General features: G+C 38.5%; 1 protein-coding gene across 1 annotated transcript in view; it reads left to right on the forward strand.

Moving 5' to 3' along the window:
* The first annotated feature begins 2829 nt into the window (after positions 1–2829).
* The window catches only part of LOC129776578 (serine protease inhibitor 88Ea-like), a 29607-nt gene continuing 19907 nt past the window's right edge, over positions 2830–12529 (forward strand). The window contains exon 1 of the mRNA XM_055782300.1: positions 2830–3066. The gene's annotated coding sequence lies outside the window, so the exon portion shown is untranslated. The remainder of the gene's footprint in view (positions 3067–12529) is intronic.

The raw sequence follows: 12529 nt of genomic DNA on the forward strand, positions 1-12529 counted from the left end.
AATGGTTTGGCGAGGTATTCTCCAAGCATCTCATACATACATATATGGAGGAATTAGGGTCGCTTCAGCATGAAAGGAGAGCAAGAGAGAATTCTACCATCGAAAACTCGTAATCAAAATCGCACCTACCTTGTGGTATATCTCGAACAATTTTTTCAGCGGAATCAGGACAAACCTTCCGTGCAAAATTAAAAATCCATCGATGTGAATATTCTTCGCTTTCATTCGATGAAGAGGCCAACCCGCCTCTATTTGTTTTATAAAATTCGTTTAAATAAATCAAATAATAATTCAATCAAGTAATGTTATGTTGGCTGGCGAATATCATGATTTTTGTTCATAAGAAGTACAGTTCACAGGTATATAATATTGTTTATTAGTGGTGGATTTTGTTACAAGATTTTCATTAGTACTTAGTTGAGATTTCAACGCAAAATAACACGCCTTGGATGCAATCTGAGTGGCAAGCTCTAGAATACGCGTGACCACATTGCAAGACGGAAAAAATTTCTTTGACGAAATTCCCCCGACCAGAACGGGAATTCAACCCGAACCCCCGGCATGTTAGGTTTGACTCTAACCACTCGACAACGGGAGCACAAGGATTTATTATAAAAGAAGTAAATAATATAATATTATAATAATATAAAAAGCTTGTATGGTCCACACGGGTTTATAATGTAAAATTTAAGCGATTGGCATATCAACACTTACGACGCCTCGTCACCCAGATATGGGTAACACTTTCCTCGTTCAAATTTAATAGGATTTTAATTTGATAGAATAGGCTCCTGAGTGTAACTATAGGATATGTAGAAAAATAATAAAATTATAACCATATTATTATAATGTTTATACTGTACTTGTTATTCATTTATAGTGCGGATGGTTTGTACGGCAGCTTTTTGCAAACCCATATAACATGACTTTAGCATATGTTATTGCTGTCAATTCATCTTCAAATTAAATAAAATATTGCTAGATCATGTAAAAGTTGTCTACAAACTAAGTTTGATCTTCATTTCATAATTTATCCGCAAGTTGGGCTCCTCAAGAAACTTAGAAAAGCCGCTTTGGGCCGCGAACGCGTTAAATAGTGTGTGAATCTTGTGAAATATTACAAAGGCACGGTTTTCCCCGACTGGGCATTATAATCCTTATCCCCCCATCAGGTGTAGTGAAAAATCTTTATTTTACAATAGATGGCAATCATAAGCTGTGTCTCGCGTTGTATAAATCCGAACGCGTTACACTAGGTAACGTTAGAAAGGTAATATTTCATACTCAACACAGCTATCATATAATTTTCTGATTACTTGACACCGTATTGTTTGTATGCTCCCAAATATGGACTCCAGAAAAATGGAAATATACCATATTTTACAGTTTTTATTTGATAATCCCGAAAACACACAAAGATCGATCCATGGGTGCCATCCGACTTAACGCAAAAAAAACTCATGTCGCTGTCGAATTGTGGTGGGTCGGCAACGGTGATAGAGCCAATTTTAACGATCAGGTAGAATTTGAAATGTGTTCGGTGGGATTGGCAAGGTACCATCAACTGTGAGCTGTTCATATATATTCAAAATCCTTATTCAAACCTGTATGGTACACGATTGGAGCGTATGAAGGAAGCAACCGTCAAAACACCGAAGAGCTCTGGAAGCTTAGTTAAGTGGTTTCAATACATTCACTTCATAGTCTGGGTCCGACACCGAATGATTACTTTCTGTTACTGTTCAAATTGAATAATTTAACTAATTAAAATTTTGCCTGGAGATAAGTAAAGTGAAAATGAACTATCCCAAATTTTTAGTCGATAGGTTTTTCAAAAAGAACATTAGAATCACCTTCAAAATGGCAAAAAATTATTGAACATAACGATACATATTTGACCTAAATCATGAACGATTAAACCAATCCAAAATGCAAATCTCTGTGTTTTTTGTGTAATTTACCTGCTTATGGACCGTCATGAAATGCGACTGTGAAATGTCACAATCGAGCAAAGCTCAACCTCAAGCAATTTCCTATGCTTTACATATGCAACAAATATTCATTATGCAGAAGCAGACAGACAATATTTGCCAAGCCTTCAGTACTAGTAATTGTCATTTCTTCACTTCAGATGAATCATAACACATCCTCGGGTTTTTCTGCATGTTAATGATATCCTGGCCAATGTTTCTCAAAGAATCTCTTGTCTGGAGGTGATATGTCACTGTTCATGCCATACCCGCATCGATTGATGTAATTGAAGCGCCAAGCGCAATCAAATCGGGTATTCCAATTACCATAATTTTTATTCGTGGAACGTAGACCCCGCCATGCGGAAGATCACAAAAAGTTAAACTCATTCATTTTATTCGCATTCATTCACAGCGATAACGAATTAACTCAAATGATTTCCCGTCCGTTCACTGGAAGCATCCGATTGTCGACAGCTGAGCTATTTCAGTGGAAAGAGAAAAAAACGCGCGTAAATCCCACGCCGGAACCAAAACAAACGATAATCTCTTTGTGTATATTTTTTCGCGGCGCAACGTGTCCGATGTGACTAGAAAGCTACTGCTTCTGAATCCTGCTGAACCAATACAAAGCGAGTGAGAAAACTGGTTACAAAGTATGTGTTTGTGGAAGAGCTTCCATAAATGATGTTTAAATGATCGAAGGCAAATTCCACCCACGTAACCACTGTCCATATGGGCATTAATTAAAAATCATAGTATATATGTTTATTGATTACGTTATTTATGACCGTATTCATGACATGGAAGTTTGAGCTAATAAGCTCGCGGCACGAAGGCAACTCCACACTACACTCCAGCCGATCTCGAACACTACGAACGCGAGCGGGTCGTCGGTTTGGGTAAATACCATTATGGGGCTCCCGAATGCGATCAGTTTCGCGGAGTACTTCGTAGCGGTCAGACGCCGTTTTCACAGATTCGTTCGGTAGTGTTTTGTGCCTATCCAGGAGTAAAACTTAAAGCGGTTGCGAAACAGTGGAATACGCGAAAATCACCTGAGGAAACGGATAAAAGGAGGCGAAGAGTTGAAAAAGTACGTGCTTGCAATATGGCGTTAGTGAATTAAATGCGTTGGGTAATTCCTAGAGTTTTGTTGTGGAAATTCCCAAACAACAGAACAATTGTGTCGTGTCGTTAGGTTCAAAGTTAGACCCACCAAAGCCTACCCTTGCGATCGACGCAAAGTACGGAGCGTACGGAGAGATTGCGTGATTTACATGATCAACCTAAATGACCCGGATGATCATCATATGGGCTTTTCCTCTCTCATCTCGAAACAATCAGTAACAATGAAGCAAACGGACGCATTATGCTATTCAATAGCCTCAGCGGAAACCTATAACGGTAGAAAAGCCCTGTACCAGAAGCCTAGCAGTGCGATAGGAAAGAAAATGAAAGTAAAGCGACACTCGGATGGGTTGCGGCTTATTGGAGTTACAGTTGTTGAGTAACGCTTGAATTGAATCATGGCTCTCCTTCAGCGTGAATTTGGTTTACGTAATATGTGATACGTTCGTTTGGGTTCGCTCGATCGGCGTTGAATTTGTGGTATCAACTGGGGATGCTCTCGTCAGTGGTCGCCGCGTGCTTTTTTTTGTATGTCAATACAACAGGATCCGCTTTGAGTGGTGGTGACCTCCGGTAACGATCGACACTGTGGGCGCTGTTTTTGTATTTTAAAGGAGACGACATACGCCTGGCGTCATTCGTATTCGTGACACATACGAACTCTCAAGCTAAACCACTCCTGCAATGTTGACCTTCTCATGTGGCGCAGTGTTTCGTAGATACAAATAATTGATTGGTTTTTTTTTTGTTGCATTCTGTATTGCGAATTATCTCATCGAGAGCTGCACAACTGGTTTGTTTTTTTTTGTTGTGCAGTTCAGAGTGACCGGTATATTACAATTTGCAAATTGTCGATAACAATATAATTGCGTCTATGAAAAAATTGATCATCTAGTGAAATAGGATTTCAAGCATTATTTCCGAGATTTCGAAACACTATTTTGTTTGAACTTGTCACATAACGATCAAAACGTGTAACATTTGAGCGAAATTGAGGGTTGAAGGTTTGCTCACTTGACTGATATGACTACAATAAAATGCGGTTTTTTGACACTCAGCTCAGGTCAGAAATAAAAGCTTGCAAAACAAACCTCTGAGAAAATTACCCTGTATAATGTGAAATACATTATGTTTGCATGTAAATAAAGGCTTCGTTTAGTACAGTTAAAATGGGCCAAGCTAGGTCAAGTATGCAACGTTTTGTTAGAGATTTTTACTATTTTGAAGATAATTTCATATGCTACTCTTATAGGAACCCTCGCCCCTACTGGCAAAGAGCTGAAACAGTCGATCGAATTTCTTTTGATACGAAATTTCATTAGCAAATCATCGCTATAGACAGAAACAGGGGTCTGTCCCGCACTATAACTGTCCCGCATGCAAACATCAATGTTCATCAAGATTTAATGAACAGAATCTAACTCTAACTCTTTAACGGGCCGTGAGAACTAGCCATGTAATCAACCCAAACTACAATAAAACGACATGTTTACATGCTGAAATACACAAAACATTTTTTCCAAAACGCTAAACAGTTAAAATCATTTTAAAAAATTGGTGGCAATATAGTTGCCCGTCCTATGCTCCCTTGGCCGAGTGGTTAGCGTCATAACTAACATGCCGGGTGTTCGGGTTCGATTCCCGTTCTGGTCGGGGGAATTTTTCGTCAAAGAAATTTCCTCCGACTTGCACTGTGATCACGCGTATTCTAGAGCTTGCCACTCAGAATGCATTCAAGGCGTGTTTTTTTTTATTTAAATCGTTTATTTTTACAGGCTCAGTTACATAGGTTTAAAGGAGCCGAACTCCTTACTGTATTGTTACTAGTATATAAACATTTTTCCTTAATTCTAATGTTAATAATATAGGAAACCGATTACTCGCGGTCGACTCGAGTTTAGAAGGGTGACATATTTTCTTCAGGAAAAGGAGGGGATATGAGGATATATTGACAATGATCACACTCACACTCTCAATCACACTCTCAATCACACTCATCACACTCAATTCTTAAACCTATCTTATATCTAATATGTATTTACATTTCATCTTATTCTTAAGAAGGGATCCGATCTCTCACAAAGGAAAAGGAAAAACTAAGGGTGTAAGGACAATCACACACGAAGATCGATAGCTTTAAGGAATACATATATTTGGGACATGTAATCAAGGTCTAACCGAGCCAACACGTCTCTCACCGGCATCATGGGCTGCCTTCCTCGGGCCCGAAGGGTGACTACTAAATTCGATCTGGCGACAAGATACAGCTCGCACGACCAAACAACGTGCTCGATGTCGTGGTAACCTTGGCCACAAACACAAAGATTGTTGTCGGCAAGATTAATACGAAAAAGTAGCGCATCTAACGAACAGTGATTGGACATGAGTCGGGAGAAGGTGCGAATAAAGTCCCGACTCAAGTCCAGACTTTTGAACCATGGTTTGAGGCTAACCTTAGGGATAATCGAGTGGAGCCACCGGCCCAATTCATCTTCGTTCCATTTGCGTTGCCAGTTAACTATGGTATTTTTGCGGACTAAAGAATAAAATTCATTGAAGGCGATTTGACGCTGATAAATATCGCCTTCAATTGCACCTACCTTTGCTAATGAGTCAGTCCTCTCATTACCCGGAATTGAGCAATGTGAAGGGACCCAGACAAAGGTAATGACATAACAGCGTCTGGATAAAGCACTCAAAATTTCTCGTATTCTCTCAAGGAAGTACGGCGAGTGCTTTTCCGGCCTCACTGAACGGATAGCTTCGACAGAGCTAAGACTATCCGTTACAATGTAATAGTGTTCAACAGGTCGTGAGGCGACGCTGTCCAGCGCCCAGTGTATCGCTGCCAATTCAGCAATATACACTGAGCAAGGATACTGAAGACTGTGTGAGGTGCTAAAAAATTCGTTGAACACTCCAAATCCTGTGGACTCATTCATAGAGGACCCATCAGTAAAGTACATATTATCACAATTGATATCCCCATACTTTGCATCGAAGATCGTTGGAACGATCCTCGATCGAAGATAGTCTTATGTTCCATGGATATCCTGCTTCATGGACAGATCAAAATGCACAGAGGAATTTATGTAGTCAGGAAAACAAACACGGTTGGGAATATACGAAGAAGGATTAACCTGCATGGAGACGAATTCATGATATGAGCTCATGAATCCAGAATGAAAATTTAGCTCGATCAGCTGCTCAAAATCTCCGATCATCAATGGGTTCATAACCTTACACCGGATGAGGAACCGAAGAGATAATAAATTGAAGCGATCTTTTAGTGGGAGTAGGCCTGCCAACACCTCGAGACTCATGGTATGCGTTGAGGGCATACATCCCAACGCGATACGGAGACAAAGATACTGAATTCGCTCGAGTTTAATGAGGTGTGTTTTGGCAGCTGATTGAAAACAGAAACTGCCATACTCCATCACTGAGAGAATAGTTGTTCGATACAACATTATAAGATCTTCTGGGTGGGCTCCCCACCAGGTGCCGGTAATTGTACGGAGAAAGTTTATTCTTTGTTGGCATTTTTTACTCAGATACCTAATATGGGCCCCCCAAGTACATTTGGAGTCGAACCAGACCCCAAGATACTTGAATGACATAGCATGAGTGATCGGTTTACCCAAAAGTTGAAGCTTTGGTTTTGCTGGTCTATGCTTCCTAGAAAAAAACATCATCTCTGTTTTCTCCGTGGAGAATTCGATCCCTAGCCCAATGGCCCAGGTTGAAAAATTGTTCAAAGTATCTTGTAAGGATTCTTGCAGGTCGGATTCGTTTGATCCTACGACAGACACCACTCCATCATCTGCAAGTTGTCTTAGGCTGCAATTTTGTGTAAGGCAATTGTCAATGTCGCTTACGTAGAAGTTGTACAAAAGGGGGCTTAAACATGAGCCCTGGGGGAGGCCCATGTAAGAGACCCGACTTACTGCCGAATCTCCGTGAGAAAAGTTCAAATGTTTCTCACAAAGCAAATTATATAACATATTATTCAATAGAGGCGGCAGACCCCGAGAGTGTAATTTGTCTGACAAAACCTCTATTGAAACAGAATCAAAGGCCCCCTTTATGTCCAAGAATACTGAATACATCGATGTGAATATTCCTCGCTTTCATTGGATGAAGAGCGATTTCTCATGTTTCGAGCCACTTTCCATAATTTTTTCATTGACGTTTCTCGTGATAAACCTCCCAATTTCGCCAATAAGCACGTTTTTTCCCTTTGATCAAGTTTTTAAATTGATTTTCAAGGTCCAAATACGTTTGAAAATTCTCAATGGTTCCACGTTTCCGAAAAGCTTTAAATGCATTCGATTTATCTCCATAAAGCTTGGAACACTGGCCATCCCACCATGGATTGGGAGGCCTTCGACGAATAGTGGAACCTGGGATGGGTTTCGTTTGAGCGCGAACCGCGCTGTCATAGATCAAACGAGTCAAGGCGTGTTATTTGGCATAAAAATCTCAACTAAGTACAAATAAAAATGACGCAAGTAATACTACGTTGAGACGGCGAAGTACCTCTAGGAACGTTAATGCCATTGAAGAAGAAGAAGATAGTTGCCCGTCTAGCGGTTTTATATTTGAATTTTTAATATTAGTTTCATCAAAAACTACTAATAAATCTCATGATCAGAAGCAGCAGATCCTAAATAGTTCATATGTATTGAAAACATCAACAAATTGACTGTTTTTCAATGACTTTTCGGAAAATTTGCTCTTGCTGCTTTAACACTTTGAACGCCCCGTCACCCAGATCTGGGTGACGGGTGTATTTCCTGGGAGGCCCCGTCACCCAGATGTGGGTGACACTTTTTTCGTTCAAATTGAATAGGATTTTTAAACGGAATTTGATAGAATGGGCACTTAAATGTAAATATGGGTTATGAAGAATAATCAAAAAATCAAAAACATAATAATATAGTTTTTATACTATACTTTTAAACGGTTTTATTGAGCACTACTGTAAATATGTTTGTATGTTTATCTGCAGGGTTGTCCCACATAAACAGAAATTTATTCTTCTTCCTGTTGACCGATTGATCTGAAATTTGAAGCACGCCTTTATCTCTGCTGTCATTATAAAACTGCGTATTATATAATCTTGAAAATCCAAGATGGCGGCCGCAACAAAATGGCGGACTACATATTTTATCAAACCCCCATCAATATGGGTATCAAATGAAAGGGCTTGACTAGTAGAACACAGTTATTTATGAAAAATGTAAATCCAAATTGACCGCCATCACAAAATGGGACATTTTTTTTCATTTCATCAATATGGCATCAAACGAAATGGCTTGAATAGTAGAACATACTTATTTGTGAAAAATCATATTTTAAAATGTACTGTTGAAAAATCAATATCTTTATGTCGTCTATAAAAAGTTCTTCTAACATATCGTCCAGGTCTTCACTTGCGTATAGTTCCTCAATATCCAAATCGGAACTCGATGAGATAATACTCGAAATATTTCTTCTAACGCTTCGCACTATTTCGTCGTTACTAATATCCTCGCTTTCAAATTTACTATTACGCCGCCGTCCGGTGAACATTTTAAGAATGAAAAAACACGTGTGTCTAAAAAAAACATAACATATTGTTTTTTGGAATAAACAGGGGCTTCTCCGCGTTGCGCAATTATTATTCTCATTCTCAGAAAAAAAGCTTGCAACTTGCTTCTTCTTTTAGATGATTTTTAACTACCAAGCGCAAAATGTCCAACCACTACTCGCTAGATGTGCATCTCCACAGAATAAATCTTGTTCAAAGCAACGTCTGTCGGTGTGGAAACGGTTACGATGACATCGATCACGCAGTTTGGCAATGTACGGATAATTACGCAGCCAGAGAGTACCTATTGAATGCCCTTGAGGTCCAAGGAAGACAACCCTATGTTCCTGTTAGAGACGTGTTGGGAACTCGCGACATCTGCTATATGCAGTTGATCTATATGTTTGTGAAACGGTCTAGTATAAGTATTTAATGCTTTTGTGTTTTTCTTTTTCGTTATTAGTTTGTTTGTCTTGTCCCCCCATCTCACCGTCGCCCACCCTCGACAGCTAGTCGAACACCAGATGCTATCCCTGGTCATTATGCACAATGCTACAGTGCGTGCGGCAACCCTCGGTTGAGACAACGATACCTCATATCCATATCCCCAACCTGACCCGTCCCACAAAAATGTTGCCCTTTTAACCTCGAGTAAACCGCGAGTATTCGGTCGAATCCTACTAAACATAGAAATTAGTTAAAACTTTGTATAAACAAACCTTGAATTAGCGGCTCCGCAAAGCTTATGCGATTGAGCCTTACAAATAAATGAACTGGATAAAAAAAAAACTACCAAGCGCAAAGAACGATGAAAACGAATTACGTGGAAAATCGGAGTTGCCAAATGTGATATAGTTTATGGCGATTATTTTCCCACAAATGTGACACATGTTCTCAGTATGATATATTCACAGAATCTTCGCAATCGATTGAACAGAATATTCCATATTCTCCAATAAAATTGTAATTATTCATCGCGATCGAATATAGTACATAAAGCAAGTACGTTCGATTAAATTTAATTTTTATTATCATTTCAGACACTGTATAATTGACTGAAAACTTATTTTTTTAAGTTTTCTAATCAGCAGTCGGTTGATTTCATTCGGAGTCAACAGAAAAGTAGTCCTAAATCGAACCCGAATTCATTATTATCGTTGCCTGCTTATTTCTCTAGCGCACCGACAGTTGAATTTGGGCCCCGCAAGGAACTCGACCGAATCGCTATGGGCGACGAAGGTGTTAAATTGGGAGCTGTTGACACGACAATGACTCCAACATGAATAGTGTGTTTCATTGTTTCGCGCTCAAACAAATCAGGCATGTTGCTAGATATCAGAACTAGTTGCCACATGAGGCCAGAACTGGTAATTTATTGTTAAAGAAGGGAAATAAAATAAGTAAAGAAACTTTTTTAAGTTAAACGGTTTAATTGTGATTAAACATAATAATGTACTAAAAGCTAGAAAATAATTAGGCAAGTAGCAGTTAGCAGTTATCACACCTATCCTTTATTAGTCTAGGAGAGTCTAGTCTGAAGGGGAGGTGTGATAACTGCTAACTGCTACTTGCCCAATTATTTTCTAGCTTTTAGTACATTATTATGTTTAATCACAATTAAACCGTTTAACTTAAAAAGCTTTTTTACTTTTTTTATTTTCTAGTTTTTAGTACATTATCTGTTTCATTAGAATATTTCTCTACAATAAAATCATTGTACTGTATTCTATCAGTCAAAAAATTTCGTTTCATACCGATATTGAGTGGATTGCAGAAAATACATAGTGTGTTCTCCAAGTCAAGTTCGTTTGTTTGATACACATATCTTAATCAAACTTTTTTTTTGAGATGACATGGAATCAGCTATTTTGAAGCAGCGGCCAAATTGGATTTTTCAAGATAAACAGTTTTAAAATGACAGCAGAGATAAAGGTATTTTATAAATTCGGTCAGTTCCTATTGGTCAAATTTCTATTAATGTGAGACAACCCTACAGACATACAAACATACATACGAACAGTTCAAGCTTAATAAAACCATTTAATAAAATAATTTGCTATTTTGTGATTGCGGCCATCTTGGGTTTGGATTTTTCATGATCTGCTGTGATCTACTATTCAAGCTCTTTCATTTGATACCCGTATGAATCGGGTTTTGAGAAAATATGCAGCTCGCCATTTGATAGTGGCAGTCATCATAGATTTGCATTTTTCATAAATAACTTTGTTCTACTAGTCAAGCCCTTTCATTTGATACCCATATTAATGAGATTTTGACATAATTTGTTATTTTGTAGGATTTTGATGGATTTGCATTTTTCATAAATAACCGTCTTCTGCTAGTCAAGCCCTTTCATTTGATACCCATAATAATAGGGTTTTGACATAATATGTAGTCCGCTATTTTGTAGTGGCAGCCATCTTGGATTTGCATTTTTCATGAATAACCGTATTCTACTAGTCAAGCCCTTTCATTTGATACCCATATTGATGGGGTTTTGGAAAACCCACATTGATGAGATTTTGAGAAAATATGTGATCCACCATTTTGTAGCGGCCGCCATCTTGGATTTTCAAGATCATGAAATACGCAGTTTTATAATGACTACAAAGATCCAAATTTCAGTGTGTTCCAAATTTCAGATCAATCGGTCAACAGGAAGAGGGTCAAATTTCTATTAATGTGGGTTAGCGCTACAGGGCAAGCTAAATAAAACCGTTTAAAAAATCGTTGGTGACAATTTTGTTGCCACCATCCGTAAAAGAGTTAAGACAAAGGAGAAGTTGGAAATATTTACCTCAAATTGACCATGGTTCCCTGAGTCCATGTTCGGGTAAAACTGTGAATTCACAGATGGAACTGTTCAATTTTGGTTCTGTGCCAAAATTTCATGTTTCTAAAAACGATCGGTACTAAAATCGAACCATTAGTGTGATTTGTGTTGTTACAGATCGAAAGAGTCTACCATACGCCACATTCTCTAGGCATGCTTGGTCATATTCGAAATTGATAAAACAAATTAACATATATCGAGTATCACATTACATCCCAGTTCGCCATGTCGGAAGGGAGATTGAATTCGCTCGCAAAAAGCAACACTTATTTTAACCAACAACGGCAAAGTGGAGAACGGTGTTCTTCCTTCATCGTGAAATAAGCTTTGTTTTTTATTCGTTTGAATATCCGCCTTTACGATATCCGTTGCTCCATTATCATCATCCGCTGCAGCTGGCAGGTAGGCATTGTTACAAAAAAAAAAAAAGTGTGCTGGTTACTTTTTTTTCTGAATTCATTATCACTGCTGGAGCTTCATTGGTACGCATTTCCCCCTTCATTTCCTGTATCCGTTCGTGTCTTGATATGCATACCAACCCGCTGGCAGCTGACGACGAAATTCGTAACACAATTTTTCGTGGGCTATAAATGATGGTAGTGAAATTTTGCAGCAATTTAGCGATGATGTTTGCCCGTATTAACACCTGTTGAGTGGCTGTGAATTGCTTGTGTTTCGTAAGAGCCAACCATGTATCGCACTCGGTTCAACTAGACTTGTGAACAGGTTTTAGAATCTCAAATACCACCCTTCAATCATATTATGTTGGGGAAAGGAAATCCATTATTTTTGCGTATTATTTGATGAAAAAAATCCATCTGGGCATATGTTGGAACTTCAACAATAACAGAGTTAGCGAACTCTACTTCAACAAGTAGGACGATTCTGTTGCTTTCATTCCAAAATTTAATACACATCTAAAGTATGGGATTTAAGTAACAATTTGTAAGTAAAACCTTGAAATTTTGTGGTTTTAAGGTGTTATTATTAATTTTATTAAGAAAATTCCACGTACACTGGATT

The sequence above is a fragment of the Toxorhynchites rutilus genome, chromosome 3, assembly GCF_029784135.1.
Source record: "Toxorhynchites rutilus septentrionalis strain SRP chromosome 3, ASM2978413v1, whole genome shotgun sequence".
NCBI lineage: Eukaryota > Metazoa > Arthropoda > Insecta > Diptera > Culicidae > Toxorhynchites > Toxorhynchites rutilus.